This window comes from Miscanthus floridulus, chromosome 7 (genome assembly GCF_019320115.1).
Source record: "Miscanthus floridulus cultivar M001 chromosome 7, ASM1932011v1, whole genome shotgun sequence".
Taxonomy (NCBI): domain Eukaryota; kingdom Viridiplantae; phylum Streptophyta; class Magnoliopsida; order Poales; family Poaceae; genus Miscanthus; species Miscanthus floridulus.
The window spans coordinates 98,840,717-98,860,423 of record NC_089586.1 but is presented as its reverse complement, the minus strand read 5'-3'; positions in this window follow the sequence as shown (position 1 = coordinate 98,860,423).

Sequence of the window (19,707 nt, the reverse complement as noted above, 5' to 3'; positions counted from 1 at the left end):
GCTAATCCCAAAATAACTGAGAAATCAATGAAGAAAAGCAAAAGCAGGAAGGCAGAGTCCAGCACGGATAAAGGAGACAAAAATAACAATCTCACCAGGGCCTAGAGTTGGGACCCGATGCTGGCCTAGAGCTTTCCAATCAGCAAACTCCTTGCCCTAGATCAGACCATCACTGACAAGCTCGCGCAACTAATCCTCAGTCATAGTTAGAGCCAGCCAGATCTTCTAAGCAGCCCTCATGGCCATGAATTCTTAATTTTCAATCACAGAAAGCGATGCCTCCTCGTCTACAAAGGTTGCCTAGGACTTGCTCGCTGATTTCTTCCTACCCATATACTAGCGAAAGCAATAAAGCACTAAGAAACGATGATGCTCAGACAGTGGCGCTTAGATGACGGCGCTCAGATGACGGCGATAATGGCGACGGCAGAGTTTTGAAGACTAGGGTTTCAAGGCAAAAGTAGGGCAAGAAAGGCCTTTAAATAGATTTTTACAGCAATAAAAACGTGGCCCACCAGGCCCATTTAAACACGGCATGAGAACGCAATGATCCATTTCTCAACACAACTGACACAGCTAAAATGATGGATGGCACACTTCTACACAAAGGTACAGATCAACGGGTAGATTTCAGACTTATCCATCCAGCACCACGGCAGAGTTATCATATTGCTACAAAAAGAACTCATCAACCATGAAGCAACGAAGGGTTACCTCACAAGGAACACAAGAACTCAGTTCTTATAGAAAGAACTCGGGAATCTCATAAACAACCAGGACATCAGCAAAAAAAAAGAGTGACAACTCAGAAGACAAGATTCTTTCCATTATAAATGGCTTCAAAAAATATAAGATTACACATCTTACAAGACCCAACGAACTCGGTACTACGACGAGCAAGGTAGCAAAAAGGAACCCGGACACAACTAGGCTCTGGAACGACTACGTGTTCCAAATTGCTACTCGGTAGAACAAACTGCACTCGGCTACACTGTTTTCTTCAAAGGACGAACGCAGTACATCTAAGGCGGAAATCAGCAGCACGGTGGGACAACATGGACCAGGGAAGGCCTACAGGCATCTGTCTACCCAAGTCCGATGTGACACCGGATCAGGTGTTGATCTGCACCGGACAGTCGTAGGGCAGGCAAGGAGGATCAACCCAGAACTGCTAGATGAAGGAATGTATCCCACATCATAAGACTTCCTCCAACTACCGCCACATACTTCCTGGTACAATGTCGCTGCGAGATTAGTCTACCTCTAATCCCTATCACAAGACTCCCTCTAGCTACGACAAGATATACAAGAACTACAAAATATGCCCGGGGGCTGCTCTACTTCAGAAACTATCATATTCATGACTATAGAGATTTCAGACCACGCAACAAAATGCTCGATGAATCAAAACAGCACACCAGGAGGGTATTTATAGACCAAAGAAGTAGTGCACATGGACCGGGAGCACCAATGGAACAAACCTAACAAAGGACACAGTGAAAAGATAGAATTCAATGAAAGAGGACTCAGGCGTGAAGGAACAGTACTCAAGAACAAGCATATTCAGAAGAATATACCAACACTGTACAACTCGTGAACAAATAGCATTTACACTCAACCACCACCATACAACTACATCTGATAACAGCAGACTACCAAAGAATATGCCAAGATCCAGTTCTTTTTTAATAAAAGAACCTAGATATATGCTCGGGGGCTGCAACAGGAGAGGTTTTAAGTTCTTTGAATAACTCAGATTCAAGACCCTCCAACTCTTTGTTCCAAATAGCAAGAGGCTCAGGGGCTACACTTAGTGAGTGCACTTTTTCTTCAAAAAAGCGCACATCACTCAGAAGAATTCTTCAAGACAGGAGTTTTCAAAAAATATAAGATTCAAGACCCTCCAACTTTTTGTTCCAAATAGCAAGAGGCTCGGGGGCTGCACTCAGTGAGTGCATTTTTTTCTTCAAAAAAGCGTATGTCACCAAGAAGACTTCTTCAAGACAGACTACTTCAAGGCCTCAAGACAAAAAGAACCTGGACCGAGCTATATCTGAGTTCTTTTTGATAAAGAATCCGGGTATATGCTCAGGAACCCTTCGATGAAGAATCAAAGCAATTTCAAGACAAGACCCTCTAGCTCCTTGTTCCAAATAGCAAGAGGCTTGGGGGCTACACCCAGATAGGAGTACTTTTTCTTAAAAAAAAGAAGGTACACACCACCCAAAGATCTCACGAAGTGCTACATGATTTCGCTCAAGAAAGCACTCGGACAACGCTTGTTCCTACTCGACAAGACCTAAAAGAACAAGACGAGGCTTCTAGATCTCAACCATGAAGAGCTCAGGGGCTTGTCGATGTGGGACCCATGGGATACCCCTCAAGGAAGGGAGAAGATCTAGTCTAACTAGGATTCTTTCTATGTAATCTTAGTAGTAGTATTATTCTATAATCCTACTAGGAACTCTCGTTATAAACCGACTAGGACTCTGGCCTCCTGACTATATAAAGGAGGGCAGAGTTCCTAGAGAAGAGAGTAAGAGACAACACTTTACAATCAATCCAACGCAAAGGCTAACGCTAATTGGACGTAGGGCTATTACTCGATCATGGTCGAGGGCTTGAACAAGGATAAATCGACTGTCTCTTGCATTTACCGTTGAGTTCTGCATACGCCAAAGCTCGAACAAACTGCCCTGGGTACCCCCGTGGTAGGCTATCGGCGGTGAAACATTGATAGAGACTCTTATCCAACAAAAGGATCTCTACATTGCTAGCAAACCTCTTACATTAGGGAGAAGTGAGGTAGAATCCTTGTGCAAGGCTTTGGCCAAAGAGCAAGAGGACCATGCTATTACAAAGAAAGCAAATAAAGCTCTCAAGAAAAAGTATTGTGACTTGGATGAAAAGCACAAAGAACTTGAGATGCAATATGGCATTCTTTGGGATAGCAACTCACATCTCCCTAAGGCAAAGGAAACATCTACTCCCTCCACTAGTCAAGGTTGTGGAAAATGTTTTAATCTTGATTTGAATGCCTATTCTACTAACCTTGCAAACATGGAGGCTATGAGAAAGAAAATTGATAGGCTTAATGAAATCATTGGGAAATGGTGGATGGGTGAGACCCAATCTAATGACAAGAAAAATGATGAATCAAAAGGGCCACAATTCAAGCAAGGAAGGCATCCCTCAATCAAGCATGGGCTTGGACACACAAAAGGAGCCAAGACAAATGGAAGAAGGATAGTGAATGGCTATGAGTGTGTGCAGTTTGAGAGGAAGGGCAAAATTGGTACAGATTAGCCTACACTAACCGTGGTAGTGCAGCGTCCCCGAACGGTAGTGCCGTGCAGTGGCAGCGCCACGGTGAAGGGCGGCAGTGCCGTGCCCTGTAAAAATGGGAAGGCTACCAATTCTGTTCCTGATCAAACTAAGCCCAAGAAGGTGTTCTAGCAGAAACAAATTTTCCTAAAGCCTAAGGAATCGATGTGGGGTAACAAGAACAAGTATGCATATCAACCAAAGACCTATGCACCTCGACAAAGCTTGACATCATGCTTTGTTTTGAAGAACAACAATAATGGAAAAGTGGTTGCCAAATATGTTGAAAAGGAAACCAACATATATAGGAATACTTCTATTTAGGTTCCTAAGTTTCTTGTGACTAACATGCAAGGCCCTAAGTCAAATTGGGGACCTAAACCTAGCAACTAAACTTTTTTTATAGGCATACTCCTCTAGTGGATCAAGTTGGGTGCATGATAGCGGATGTACAAATCACATGACCGAAGAAAGGAGTATGTTCTCATCATATTCCCCAATGACGCACTCAAATGAAAATATTGTCTTTCAAGACAATTCAAAGGAGGATGTGATTGGTCTCGGTAAAGTTGCTACAACCCTTAAGCATTCAATTACAAATGTATTACATGTTGATTCGTTAAGTTACAACTTGTTGTCCGTTTCTCAATTGTGTGAGATGGGCTACAATTGTCTCTTTATGGATAATGGTGTGGAAGTCTTTAGAAGGAAGGATTCCTCTATTGTCTTTACGGGTTGATTAAAGAACAAGCTTTACTTAGTTGATTTCAACAAAAGTAAAGCTAAGCTTGAGACTTATTTAGTGGCAAAATCTAGCATGGGTTGGCTTTGGCACCGTCGACTAGCCCATGTTGGGATGAGAAACTTGGCCAAACTTCTAAAAGATGAACACATCCTTGGACTAACAAATGTTGAAAGGTCCTAATGGCTAGAGGGGTGTGAATAGCCTATTAAAAAATTTTACAACAACACTTAGCAAACCGGTTAGACAAATATGAGGCGAAATGAGTGTTGCACCAGCCTACTAAAAATGCAAGCCACCTACCACAATTCTAGTTTCTATAGTCTTTATCCACACAATGGCTATGTCACTATACTAAGTTAGTGTGCTCTCAAAGGCTAACTAAAGAGCCACACTAACCAAACTAACAAGCTCTCACGACTAGCTATACTAAAGAGCTTGAGAACTAGTTTGCGGTAATGTAAAGAGAGAGAGCAAGATAGTTATACCGCCGAGTCAAGAAATAAACCAATCAATCACAAGAATGAATACTAATGAAGACCAATCACCTTAGAATCAAATGATGACACAATGATTTTTACCGAGGTTCACTTGCTTGCCCGCAAGCTAGTCCTCATTGTGGTGATTCACTCACTTGGAGGTTCACACACTAATCAGCATCACACGCCAAACCCTCAATAGGGTGCCGCACAACCAACATAAGATGAGGATCATACAAGCCACGAGCAATTTACTAGAGTACCTTTTGGCTCTCCACTGGGGAAAGGTCAAGAACCCCTCACAATCACCATAATCAGAGCCAGAGACAATCACCAACCTCCGCTCGATGATCCTCACTACTCCAAGCTATCTAGGTGGTGGCAACCACCAAGAGTAACAAGCGAATCCCGAACACCAAGTGCCTCTAGATACAAACACTCAAGCAATGCATTTAGATTCACTCTCAATCTCACAAAGATGATGAATCAATGATAGAGATGAGTGGAAGGGCTTTGGCTAAACTCACAAGGTTGCTATGTTAATGCAAATGGCCAAGGGGGGGAGCTAGAGCCAGCCACATGCCTTTAAATAGAGCCCCCAATGAAATAGAGCCATTGGGCTCTCACTATAGCCCATTGCGCACCGACCGGACGCGTAGGCCGGGGTGACCGGACGTATGCCACCTAGTGTCCGGTCGCATGATGCACGCCACATGACCCCTCGGTTTAACCTCATCCATGTGATCTCAATGGCTGGTTAGCTTCGCGCCACATGTTAAGTTACAACCGGACATGCTGTTCAAAGTGACCGGACGCTCCATCACTAGAGTCTAGTCGTTTCCAGTAGGTTCCAGAGAGGCTTTTTCTTGATCGGACGTGTCCATTCCACCATGATTGGACTCACTACAGCGTCCGGTCAATGGACCCAGACAATATAGTGTTATCATTAGAGAAAGAGAACTGCACATATGGAACATTATGTAGTTTTCCATTGGTTGGCATCTAAGAGATTGAACGGTTACGACCGACACAAACATTGTTTGTTGGTTGCTCGGTTTCTCACAGCCACAAAGAATGCTTACCCCGTCTGCGATCTCATCTCTTATGAAAGGTTGTACTCAAGCTACTTTGGTAGAGAACTGCTTTTCAAACTTTGTGAATGAACATCGAACCATTGTAATGAGTAGCTTTTAGAAGCTTGCAATCTAGTGCAAGGTTTACATGGTCCATGCTATAGTCACTAGGGAAATAGAGATTGTGGGTAATTAGTTTATACTTTGCAGTACTCTCTGGATCCTGAGAACAAAGTGTTGTGCTGTCTTGGATTCCTCCCAAAGTAACAATGCTTCATGGAAGCCAATGAAGGAAATTTTTCAGACAACTTGCTATGAAGGGCAAGTATCAGAAAATGCCTTGACCAAATTAGCCTCTCTAATACTCCAAAGTTAAGTAGCCTAAGGCTATCACTGATGTTGGAAAATGGATGGCATGCTTCTCTTCCCTTCAAAGTCTTTCGCACCGAATCTCAGGGTGAGATTCCCGTAAGGGGGAGGACTATAACACCCTAGGTGTTTGTCACCAGTTAAGCAATGGGTTTGAGCTCAAACATAACATGTTAAGTGGTGATGAAGGTGTCAAGATCAAATCTACAAGAGTGAGCTCCAACTTAAACTTGGACAACACACCTTGCTTACATATGCATCCTTGTTAAGATTATTCAAGAGTAAGGTTAAACATGTTTATTTCATGTACATTACACAAACATGCATCCATCTTGACCAGTGGAAAAGTTTCATGAAGTTTAGAATCAAGAAGTCACATGAAATGATAAGTTATAATCTTTCTTAGATTGCTTTATTAAGTGAATGGAATTATAGGTCGTCAACCAAACCTTGCTATCTTGCCCAAACGACTCTAATTGAGCTCTACAACAAAAGTCATGAAGGGTTCATGTTGAGCACATGTCAAGAAGAGGCCTCATTGGATCGAAAACCCTAATTCCAAAGTTAACGAGATGCTGCTTTGACCAAGATGGAGAATTGGTTCATGTACTAGATATGAAGTTTGACATTTAATAAAAGTTGAAGCTTGAGTAGAGTAGAACAAACTTTGTTTTTGGACCAAGAGCCATATCAACTTGGAACTAAGTCAAACTGAGGCTCAAACTTTGAATCAACAGCTGTTTTCAGTACTTAAATTTTTTTTAAGTCTGGAATTCATCGTTGTCGACCTTGGCATCTCGCGTTCTCATGATTTTGTTAAACAACTTGATTTAGCCCAAAGATAGAAGTTGGAGTATACATTGTGAAGAAGAGCGTGCAAAAATATGGAACTCGTTTGGCCTTGTCTTGACCATCGATTTTTTGGAATTTGTTAATCGCTATCAATGCATTGACACTTGCTAATTGGATGCTAATTAACTATTGTTTCAAAGACCTAATGGATGTGACCCCTTAATTAAGTTTGTAGAGCATCAGAAGAGGAACAACTTTGCTTAAAGGCCCATAGCCCAATTTGGAGCAGAGCCGGCCCAAAAATGGACTCCAAGTCGGGCATAGCGACGCGCGCCACGTACTCAACGGATTGCCTACGTGGTCGCCGTGCATGGCCGCCGTGAGCCCCTACCACCGTGTGTGTGGTTGGGCCACCTCAGGCCATCTCCGGACGTGCCCTGGTCCTTCCCCACCCCTCCACTATCGCCGACGCACCGCCTCCAGCGAACTATCGCGCGTCCTCTGCTCCAAAGCCACGCCAGGGATCTCACGCAACAATTCGACGTAAGTGAAGGGCTCAACTGCAAATATCGTGACTCAGTTGAATAGTGCCAAGAAGGACCCATTTGTGGGAGTTTGTATTAGTAAGAAGTTCAGGGTCTCCTATGCAAAGTTGTTTTTCCTTTTATGCATTTAAATCGGCTGAAATTTTGAAAATCATAGTAAACTGTAGAAAAATCCAAAAAATAGCAAATGAGGACTTTTTGTAATCCTTGTGAAATTATATATTATGTAGATCTATAATATGGCATGTTTTAGTTTAAATATTTTGCTATAAAAATTGATTTATGCAGGTTTGGTTTTGAATACTAGTTGTACTTGTGTGTTTCATAACTGCAGTTGTTTTGCTAAAAATGTGAAATTTTTATGGAGTGCTACTCAGGTGATGTTTGATGTCTGGTAAAAATATGATGATTTTAGGATTGATGGTTTAAGATCTATAAAAATAATAAATGCCATGTGTTGCCTTGCTCCTATTCTGAATAGGCCTGTATGTTTGAATTAATTGGCTCAGTTAAGTTTTGAATCATGACTTGATGACAATTCATGAGTTGTAGTACTTTTATTAAGATTTCCAAAAGGCTAAATAGAATATTTTTTGATTAAGTAGATTTTTAGTTATAGTGGCTTAAATTTCTATGGCTATTTCTGCCCAAACCCAGACAGGGTTTTCTTGTTGGTGTTGTGGGGCCTTTTTAATAGTAGAATTAGCTTTAGGTGTTTATAACAAATTTGTTTACAATTTGCTAATATTTCGAAAAAGTCTAGAACCATATTTATTGAACATGTAGAACTCTAGTTATAGCTGTTTAAGGTAGCATGTTAGATTATGTCCATGTTTTGGACAGAGATGCATTCATTGGATTAATTGACCTTGTTAGCTATAGAATCATCTTAAAATGATAATAAGAAAGTTGTAGGTAACTTAATAGTATTTTCAAAAAGTTATGATTCATATTTGTTGGAGGTTTAAAACTCTAGTTATGCTTCTCTGAAGTTCCTATCAGTTTTTTGTACCACTTCTGTTTGGGCTGCATGTGCAGTTTTGCTTGTGCAATTATTTTTGTGGTGGAAATAATGTTTGTTGTGGTAGTAGTGAATACAAAAGTTGTATCTAATTTCATAATCTAGATTGTGCTAAATTTTCATGACCATCGGTCTGATAATTTAGGAGCTATAGATTTAACAAGTTTATTGTCAGGTTTTGCATGCTCTCTGTACAGATCTGAATGATTATATTGTGTGAGTTAGCTAAGCTTTGTATCATGTCTTGGTGATAAAATAAGAGTTATATTGATTTCCTTAAGCTTTCCAAATTATCATAGATCACCCCTTTTGGTGTTGTAGAGCTCCAGTTATAAGCTTGTGAAGTTGCATGGTAGAATCTATCCAAGTCTGGACAGAGGTGCTCAATTGTGCTCGATTGACCTTGTTAATTGTGGAATCACCTTGTAATGATAATAAACATGTTTTATATAATTTAATAGGATTTGTAGAAAGTTAAGGTTCATGCTTGTTTGATGTCGGTAACTCCAGTTATACATTTTTAAAAGTACTACTACTTTTCTGTCCTAGTTCTGTGTAGATCTAAAACATTGGCATATTTGACCTAGTTAGCTTTGGAATAAGCTTTTGGTGCTAATAACAATGTTGTAGGACATTTCATTAGCTTTCCAAAAAGTCTAGGGTCACCCTTGTTAGATGCTTATGTCTCTAATTATGGTTGAAATAAGTCACTGTTGTGCTGCTGTCCAGATTCTGTGTATACATTTAAGTTGATTGTCATTCTTGATGTTACTTGTGCATGCTCTAAATGGTATGGCCCTAGTTAATTCATTGGATAGCTATATTGGTGTTGCTCCCACAACAGCCCTAGCTCTTATGGTGCTCTTCTTAGATTGGTTCTTGATTGATGAATGCTTACAATATCTAAACTCAAAGTTCACTTGTGTGCCTAATATGCTTGCTATCCCTCTATAATAGGTTGTGTGATGTTTAGTTAAATCACTCGTGTCTATGTCTTGTATGATCTTATGTTTGCCTTGAATGCTATTATGTGATACATCTCATATTACCATTCTTCATATTCATGCACTTGCGTCTTGCATCTCATCTAGGTACGCTAGATGCACCACGTGAAGGACATGATGTTGGAGCCAAACCCGAAGACGGTGTATGGTGGACCTATTCTGAAGATGGAAGGACTATGCAAGTGCCAAAATGGGAGATGCTCACCAAGTGAGTGTCATCTAACAAACACTAACCTAGTGTTGGATCCTAGGCAAGCCCCAAAGCATTCTAAGCCTCCTACGTTTTTATAAATATCACTTGTGTTCTTTATGTTTGATGCTTTAGGTTATAAGAGTTGATTGGAACCACTTGATGTATAGAACTACCTTGTCTAGAAATATACCTTTAACTATGTGTAGGTCCAGGATCGAATATATGCTTAGCCATGCTTAGACCGGTAGAAGTCGGGTGATTTCCTGTTACCTGCGAGATATAGGTGGATACCGAAGCACGGTTGGCTATATTTGCTATCGTGGAAAAAGAACCATGGGGTAATGTAAATGAAGATGGGGCGGGATGTCGATAGAGAAGCAACAAGATATGGAGGTCTTGGGTGTGGATCTATCTCAGTCTATGTCGATTAAGGACCATACCGTTGTTGGCCCTTCTGATAAGTTTGAATGCATGCCTATCACTTAGCTGGCCAGATAACTCGTTCCGATCGTGAAGCTGAGTAGATCAACTCAGGTCGAGCCCCGCTCTATAAGAGTGTGCACTCTAGATGGTAGTAAGGATGTGCAGAGAGCCAGACATGAGCCTAAGGGCAGGGTAGTCCTGATCGTCCTGGTAGCTAGTCATCCCTAATTGTGTGGCGCTGTGCGAACCCATGAAATGTGTATCTGATTTGTATCAAAGGTGACCTAAGACTATCTTGGCACAGGTATGTCTAGGTTTGTGTTAGGAATAAATTCTTAGCTAGTTGAAATCGATTTGAATCGTCGTCTCTCTCGGACAGTGAGAAACTTGGCTAGTATCAACATCGTAGTAATTGTATTATGGAATATGATGGTTCGGATAAACATGGAATTACTACACCTGCTATGGTTACTATTGTATGCTATCAAATGATATACCACATGTTTGGCACAGGTTAGTTACTAATCTAGAGATGAATAGCTATAATTAACTTGATAACCAAAGTATAATTGTATAACTAAATTAGTCGCATTTTATGCAAAATGTTGTCAAGCTAGCTCCACCTATAAAGCCTTGCATGATCCTTGGAGTTATTTTATTTCTAGTTTATGATGGGTAAGTCTAACTGAGTACATTCGAGTACTCAGGGTTTATCCCACCATGTTGCAGGTGAAGTTCTTGGCCTGCTGAAGATGGTGGCTAATCGTCGGTGGGCTCGGTGACTCTATAATTACTTCTCATCTATATGCTTTTATCAGGGGATGTTGCTTATGCTAGCAATGTATTTGGAACTTATATTAATGTAATCATTTGAAAGCTATGTGGTTTTCACTAATTGGTTTTGAAACCCAAACTTATACTATTATTTGTGAACCCATTTGTAATATTATTTCCGCTGCAACTCTACGTATGTGATGTGTATTTGCTTAATCATGTGATCTTGGTTGTAATGTTGATTTACCGAGGACCTTTGTGACACTCGGCGGACTACCGGGTTTATATAAGTGAAAGTATGCGCACATCAACGTGTTAGCGGGGATATCCGTACTTGATCTTGTATAAATTGGGCGGTTCTATCACACCTCTCTCTTTCTCACGCATCTCGTGCGTTTACATCGCCGCGCCAATAGCTGCTGAAGCTCATGATTGGAGCCTTTCTCTCCCTTTCCTCCCCAATCCACGAAAATCAAGGTGAAATCCTAACCTTGTCAATCTATGCTATGGAGTTCTTTTGATAATAGATGTAGGTTTTTGGTAACAGCATGATTAGTTTAGAAGTGAATGTGATGGATGAATTGAATCATAACAACAATTCATGGATGGAGTGCTTCCAATCTGTGCGGCAGTGCTGCATGCTGGGAGCGACAGCGCCACGACTAGAACTGCATTCCATGCAGATTTGATCAAGCATTCCATAAATGGCTCTCTAAAATGATTGGATTCATTCACCATATTCATTACTAAGTTAAACATGATGTTATCATACCTATCTTTTGTAAGACTCCATATTCTTGATAGAACTATACTTGCTGAGATTGTATAGTGGGATGGGAGTTTAATTATGAAGTAAGTTCAGTAGACAAGAAGATGCAAAATGTAGTCTTAGTGAAACAGCTGGTGTGGCAGTGCCGCTCCTAGGCGTTGCAGTGCCGCTCCTAGGTGCGGCAGTGCCACATGTCTGGGAGCAGTACCACATTAGTTGCTTCCCTCGCTTGCATGTTGACTCTTCTTGAGTACTTAATTTGCTTTATAGGATAACTTCTACTCTCTATTTGTACAGTTTCTCATTTTGGTCTATGTTTTTGCGTTGATGGCCTTTGGAGGTGAAGATGACCGGAGGGGGAAGAGTAAGATGACTGAGCCTCATGACAAGCAAATGCCTATCGTGGTAGAACCACAGGGGACAACAGTAGTACAGTAGGCAGAGGGGATGCTAGTGACAGGGGGAGAAGGGATCAGTTGATCAGGAGGAGGAGAACTTGGAGAAGTCTGGCCACACCATTCCTCTAGGTGCTTGCCTAGATACTCCACCTCACCTTGAGGAGTTGACAGAGGTTACATAAGAGAGTATTCTGAGGAAGTGATCATGAGGCGTCCCATTGACACACATGCTCAACTATGTGAGAAAGCTAAAGATGGTGGAAGAAGCACATGAGAACAATCCTTATGAGCAGCCAAAGGATTTGGGGGTGGACTATAGGTTTTAGAATGAGTTTCATTCCAACTTTTATGCCTTAGTGATTTTCAAGTCAAAGATTATCAAGATACAGTATGTTGACTGGGAGGTGATGAAGGGGAAGAATGAGCCTGAGTTCAACAAAGTGATCAAGGCTTGTGAGTTGTTTGGCCTCACTGATATCATGAACTTCAGGTACAATTAGAATGAGGAAGTGCTAGCCCAGTTTCATGCCACCTTCTTCTATGACATCTACACCGATGAGATTCACTGGATCACTAAGGGACAGCATTATAGGATTGACTTTGTGACTTTTAGTTGGATCCTTAGTTTTGGAGAGGAGGAGCAGGGCTTCACTTATATTCATGATGAGGCTAGAGCTGAGATCCATGATATTGCATATATGTGAATTGATAGGAGAAGTGCAGATGGTAAGGTCAGTGGCTTGAAGAGCTACTACTACATTCTGAACAATCTAATTAGGCACATAATAAATCCCAAGAATGGAGCAGCTTCAGATCTTAATGGCTATGTGAGGAATGTACTTGCTAGGTTTGCTCCTGGAGGTGTCAGGTTCAATGTCCCTCACTTCATGTGGCATGAGCTAAGGAATGCCATGGAGGATGGGATAAAGGGGATGCCCTATATCCCCTATCTCATATTCATGATTAAGAGGGTCACCGGTTACAAGTTTGATAAAGATGGTCTCCACACCGTCTACAAGATTGAGAAGATCCAAGCCTCAGGTACTAGCAGGACAGTGAGATGCTCTCCATTAGTTGAGGACATGCCTGAGTCCTCTCGCTCTAGGCCCCACAAGGAAAAGAAGATGGAGAAGTTTAGGAGATGGATTAAGGCTATTTTCACCACTTTCACCTATGCAGCGAGGACCGCATATGAGGACCGATTGGAAAGCTGTGAAGCTAACCGAGAGGCTAGATAGTGTGTAGGGCTGCCACCTCTTTCTCTAGTACAGTCATCATTGAGGTTTGACAACCTCCCTATCCTCCCCGACATAGATTCAGAGGCTGATGAGGAGGAGGAGCAGAAGCAGCTAGAGCTTGATCCCTCACACGAGGTTGAGCTCCACCTTGCAATCCATGAGAAGCACCAGGCGTGAGCGTCACACTTCTACCACCCATCACCAAGGGAGGGCGATGGTGTCCTCTTCCTCCTCCTCCTTCGACGATGATGATGGTGGTGAGGAGGATGTTGTAGGTGCTAGTGGAGCTACTGGTGGGGATGATGTCGATTGGGACACCATCTAAGAAGACGAGGAGTGAGTATTGGTCTTTCTTCTTTTCTTCTCTTTTTGGTGCTTTACGCCAAAGGGGGAGAAATTAGAGAGGGGTCAACAACTTTTGTCGATGCCATGGAGAGAAGGTTGCTGTAGCTGGAGCTTTATGTTCTTATCCATTTAGAGTAGACTTTAGGTTGAGAGTTTGAGAGATGATTCAAAACTCTATTTATGTAATAATGCTACCTAAGTACTTTATATGTGTGGGATATGGACATGAATTAATCTATGATGTAGCTGGTGATAAAATTATGCTAGAATGTATATGTTTATATATGTTACATGCCGTGTGGTGCCTGTTCTTATCTGTGTTATTACAGCAAGTGCGGCAGTGCCGCACCCAGCTATTATAGTAAAACTTGTTGTGCATGAACTATCATTTGTATCACATCCACATACCTGACATAGTATGTAGCACTCCACTAGAGCATGGATGTAGGAGGGCCCCATCACTTTCACTAAAATGTGAATCTTGGCTTCTTATGCCAATCTAAGAATTCAATTCTCTATTCACATATTTAGAGCGAGGCTCTACACCCATGGCTCAAAAATCTCAGTATTCATTTCATATCTTTTGTAAGCTCTAATTGGGTTATCATCAATCACCAAAAAAGGGGGAGATTGAAAGTGCAATCAAGCCCTAATTGTGGGTGTTGGTGATAATGACCACGTAATTAGAAAACTAATGAGATTTATCGAGATGACAAGCAGGGAATCTATAATCGAGGATATTACACAAAACAGAGGAGCCCCCTGATTACAAATGTTGATGGCTTCAAACTCAAAGGAGGTTTAAATTCTTTTATATTTTAAATTTGAGTATAAGAAAAGCCATACTATAAAGGGGATACAATGCTTAATTTAACATGTGCTACCAAGTGCTCAATCTTACACATACATCCTCAGTTACTCAGCCAAGACAACCAATACTTTACCCTTACCCTTGCTGTCTTGCCTAGTGTAGCAGTGCCTTACCTAGAGAGAGGCACTACCATAGTGCAGCACTACCACACTTGAGCCGCAGCACTGCCGCGACTTAAGTGACCATTAGGGCTAGGGGTACTTATACCTTTCCCCTTCCTCCTCAATGTCACTCTTCTCTCTCCCACTCATTCAGCTCGTCCAAGAATAGAAGAGTGCCCTTCTCTCTCTCCTCCATTGGTAACCTTGTGCTCCTAAGCATTATCCCTTGATTTCCTCATCAATCCTTAAGAGAAAAGGTCCCAAACTCAATTAGAGAGCAGATTCTTTGATTTCCCAACTCAAAAGAGCACTTGGTTCATGTTTTGGCCGATGGTTGTGTTTATTACTCTTGGAGCTTTGCTCCTAGCCGGCTAGAGCATCGTCCGTGGAGCTTGCTAACTTATGTGGTAGCCCTAGGAGATTTGTAACTACCTCTTGAAGCTAGTAAACTCACCCCTCATCTCAAAAGTTGAGTCTCTTGACTTGAGAACGAGGAAGGGTTGCAAAGTCCTAAGCTTTAGTGGCTAACCTCAATAACATGGACATAGGCAAGCCTTGGTGCCGAGCTGAACCATGGGTTAAATCATTGTGTCACCTTGTGCTTGATTTACATCATTTACATTTCATATTATTGTTGAGGTGATTTCTAGGGTTTGTGGTCGATCTACTTGTGTGTTGTGTTCCTACCACTTCTAGCTCTCGATCTATGAATCTCATACCTATAGGAAGCTAAAAAATTTCTCTGATTCAAGTTTACATTCACTAATTTTGAACTATGACTCGAAGTTGTCCACAGGTGCGGCAGTGCCGCTGTTCTGGCCCAGCAGTGCCGCGAGGTCGAAGCGGCAGTGCCACAGGTTAAATTTCATAAAAGTTTAAGTGTTTATTTTGCTAGGCCTATTCACCCCCCTACAGGCTAACTAGAGATCCTATAGTCTCTGATGTCTCTTCATAATTATTCTCCAAATGACTTTTTCTTTGCGTATACCATCTTAAAGATGACACACGCTTACGCTTTTGACTCAATAAATCCCTAAATAGTCATGTTGATGCTAGGATGTCCCCAGAGACGGCCCTGTCTCTGGCGTCTCCCTATACAGCATGAGTGTCTGCCCTCTGTGTTACGGGTGGTCGGCAGCGGCTCCCATCGTGCTATTCGAAACCAACGCGTTCACCTGAAACTACCCACTCTAGCACCCAAGTTGCCTGGCACCTCCATAGACACCGCTAGAGTAACCCACATAGTCTCAGGGGCTTTGGTGTCTGCCTGCGCTGCCACCACTAGAGTTGTCCATGTGGTCTCAGGGACTACAGTAGTCGTCCGTGCTGCCGCTGCCGGTGCCACCCGAGCTGTGCGGGTACCACCCGAGTACTATCGGGCATCGGCGTTGCGGTCTCCTACATCCACCGTCTTTTGCATGTCTCTACCCCTACTGGCATAGACGACGGAGGCATCATGGCCCTCGAGAAAGGAGGCGTTGTCATCTCATCATTGTCCGACGAGCTCGATACATACATATGCCATCTTTAGGGCTAGGCGGTAGCTCCAATGCTCATCAGCTTCTCTTCACCATGAGATGACTCCCTTGTCTTCCTTCTCTTCGGGGATGACTCCTTGTTAGCATGCCGCTTCCCTCGAAGCTTCTCGTGGACATACAATGTCCGCTCATCTTCATCTCCGTCATCAAGGTTGGCCAAGCTGTCCCCGCATGTCTCTGAGCTGTCATGATGCCGAGTACTACTCGGTCGAGCATCAATCCCCCTTGGCCAGTCTGCTAATGGCACCACCGAGAAGTACACTGCTTGTCCTACCCATGAATCTTCAGGAACACGAATGAGTATGTTTCCACAGATAAAGGAACAAATGAATCCAAAAATAAAACTCTTACCCATGGTGGGAGGCTCTCTACATGGAAGGGCCTCTGCTGGTCATCGATCCTAAGATGCCCCACAAGGTTGAACATCATAAAGATGCACCATTTAACTTCATCCCAACTGATCTCCTCGGGCACCTCATAGGTCCCATTGGTCTCCCCCTAGAATTCATATCCGGGATGTGCCCTCTCCTTGCTGGGCTAGACCCACCGAAAAAGTGAAATTTGTTGCCACGATCACCCCAACTAACCTTCTCCAATCTATCAGCGCTAAGAGCTCCATCACTTGCACCATCCTGTTGGTGTTAGGCCTCTCCAACCACCTGGCATTGCTAATGGGGATCTAATCCACATCGCATGCCACATATGGCTCCACCTGTGGCATATAAAACCATCGCTATGCCCAATACTTCACATTCATGTTCAAAGGGGTGGCAATATATTGACCCACCATCTCGTCCCGGAGCTACAAGTACGCCCCTCCTACAATCCTAGATCTAGATCCCCCGGGGCTTTCAAGCAAAAGAAGTGGCGAAAGAGATCAAAATGGGGAAGAATGCCAAGATAAGTCTCACAGAAATAGATGAAGACAAAGACATGAATGATGGAGTTTGGGCTCAAATTGCAAAGACTAATCCTATAATAATCAATCAACCCATAGAGGAACAGATGGATTGGAACACCGAATCTGCGGTAGAAGTAATCTCCAAAAACTACTAGTTCATCACCACAAGGAGTAGGAAAGCTCTCACAGCGAGCCAGATGCCATCCTCTCGTCACCCTATCGGACAGCACGTCGTGCACCACCAACTGATTGAGTGCCACCTCGTTACTGATGGACTCCATCCATTCCTTGGCGCGATTGAGCTCATGCGATCCCTGACTCGATGAAAGGTCCTAATATGGCTAGAGGGGGGTGAATAGCCTATTTAAAATCTATAAATCAACTAGAGCAATTTGATTAGTATGACAGATAGTGAAATGCAACCACCAAGAGTAACAAGTGAATCCTGCAGTGAAACACGAATGCGAAGTGCCACTAGATGCAATCACTCAAACAATGCACTTGAATTCTCTCCTAATCTCACAATGATGATGAAACAATGATGAAGATGATTGGGAGGGCTTTGGCTAAGCTCAAAAGGTTGCTATGTCAATGTAAATGTCCAAGAGAGTGAGCTTGAGCCAGCCATGGGCTTAAATAGAAGCCCCCACGAAATAGAGCCGTTGTACCCCTTCACTGGGCACAACACAGGGTGACTGGATGCTCTGGTCAGTTCGATCGGATGTAGGACCCCAGCGTTCGGTCGCCCGATGCTTGCCACGTGTCATCAGCTTCAAACGCCGATCGCCCGATTTCAACGGTCAAGTGATGACCGGATGCGTTAGTTAGAAAGTGACCGGACATAGGACCCCAGCGTCTGGTCATTTCTAGTAAGGTTCCAAACATGAAATTTCATGACTAGATGTGTCCGATCATGCTCGACCAGACACACCCAGCATCCGGTCACTCAACATTTCCTCTATGCACCTCACGTTAGTGTACGTCAGCACTAATCGGACGCACCCTGCCAGCGTCCGGTCACTCTTTGTGCCAGCGGCCGATCATAAGATCGAGACATGTGCTCACTGCTGCTACTGACTGGACTTAGGACCCCAGTGTCCGGTCATTGCGCCACCAGCGTCCGGTCACTCTGTGAACCCCTGTGTTTTCTGTATAGGGCACCGGTGAAGTTTCTAACCCTTGCTCAAATGTGCCAACCACCAAGTGTATCACCTTGTGCACATATGTTAGCATACTTTCACAAATACTTTCAAGGGTGTTAGCACTCCACTAGATCCTAAATGCATATGCAATGAGTTAGAGCATCTAGTGGCACTTTGATAACCGCATTTCAATACGAGTTTCACCCCTCTTAATAGTATGGCTATCTAACCTAAATATGATCACACTCGCTAAGTGTATTGATCACCGAAACAAAATGGCTCCTACTATTTATACCTTTGCCTTGAGCCTTTTGTTTTTCTCTTTCTTCTTTTCAAGTTCAAGCATTTGATCATCACCATGCCATCACCATTGTCATTATCTTCTCCATTGCTTCATCACTTGGAGTAGTGCTACCTATCTCATAATCACTTTGATAAACTAGGTTAGCACTTAGGGTTTCATCAATTAACCAAAACCAAACTAGAGCTTTCACTTGACCCGCCGTGGCTACTTTTCGGTGCCATCTCATAGATCTATGGCTTGGAGGAGACTATGCGCTTGCAGTTGCTCTAAGGGCAGAGCAGTTGCCAGGTGCAGTGGTGTGGGCACGAGGAGGAATATGAAGTGGTGAAGATAGTGGGGAATGTGCGCCGGGGCCGTAGCACTCTTATAACCGTTCGACCCCTGACCCTTCGCCTTCTAGGGTTTTTGGGAAACTGCGCCTGCCTTGCCGCATTCTCTCCCGAAATCTTTGTGTGCCCCGTTGGATTGCTAAATGGGCCTGGTGGGCCACCACGTCAAATGCGGGCTGACGAAACAGAATTCAATGCTAAGCGTCACTTCGATGGAGTTTTTTAGATATTTTTTTCTCTGACCCTGCTACAAGATATCTTCGCAATCTTCAAGCAGGCTCGGGGACTATGTGTGTACACGTCGTCTGGCGATGACTGTACAATTTTTCTCAGCTAAGCTAGGGACTGCTTTGGCACCTGAAGACTACTGTTTTGGACCCTAGCACCCCGTGACTACTTGTCCTACTGTCAGGCTCGAGGTTTAAGTGGACACACTTCACCTAGCGGTGAATGTGCTTATCTCTAAACTTGGTCTTCTATGGGGCAACTAAGTTGTAGACTGTAATCATCCAAGATCCTTGTTTTGGTTCTCAGAGTCAATTTTTTCCTAAGGCATCGATGCTAAGCATCTCTCTTTGCTACTGAGCGACTAAGTTTCTTCGCGCTGACTAAGTCAGGGACGCTAAGCGTCTAACTTCACCGCGCAAAACCTAAGTGGGCACACTTCATCTAAGATGGAGACTTTAATTTTTTTTACTTGAGCACCTTACATCCTTCTGACAAACCTTGACTTCGAGTGAGTCTGAGCTCGGCTCCTAGTTAAACTGGTTGGACGCCTGTCTCAACTGCTCGGTGCCCGGTTAAACTAGTTGAACACTTGCTTCAATAGCTCGGCTTTGAGTTAAATTGGTCGAACGCTTGCTCCTAATGGACGACAACAAGTTGGACAGCTCGGGCACGCTTAAGATGGTGTTGCTCAGCGGATACAAGACGCTCGGGGACTAGCTACGGGGGTATAACCCCTGATACCCATAGAGCTGTACATGGGCCGAGCCACCAGGGCAGGCCTAGCCCATAAGACTACGCCGCGCG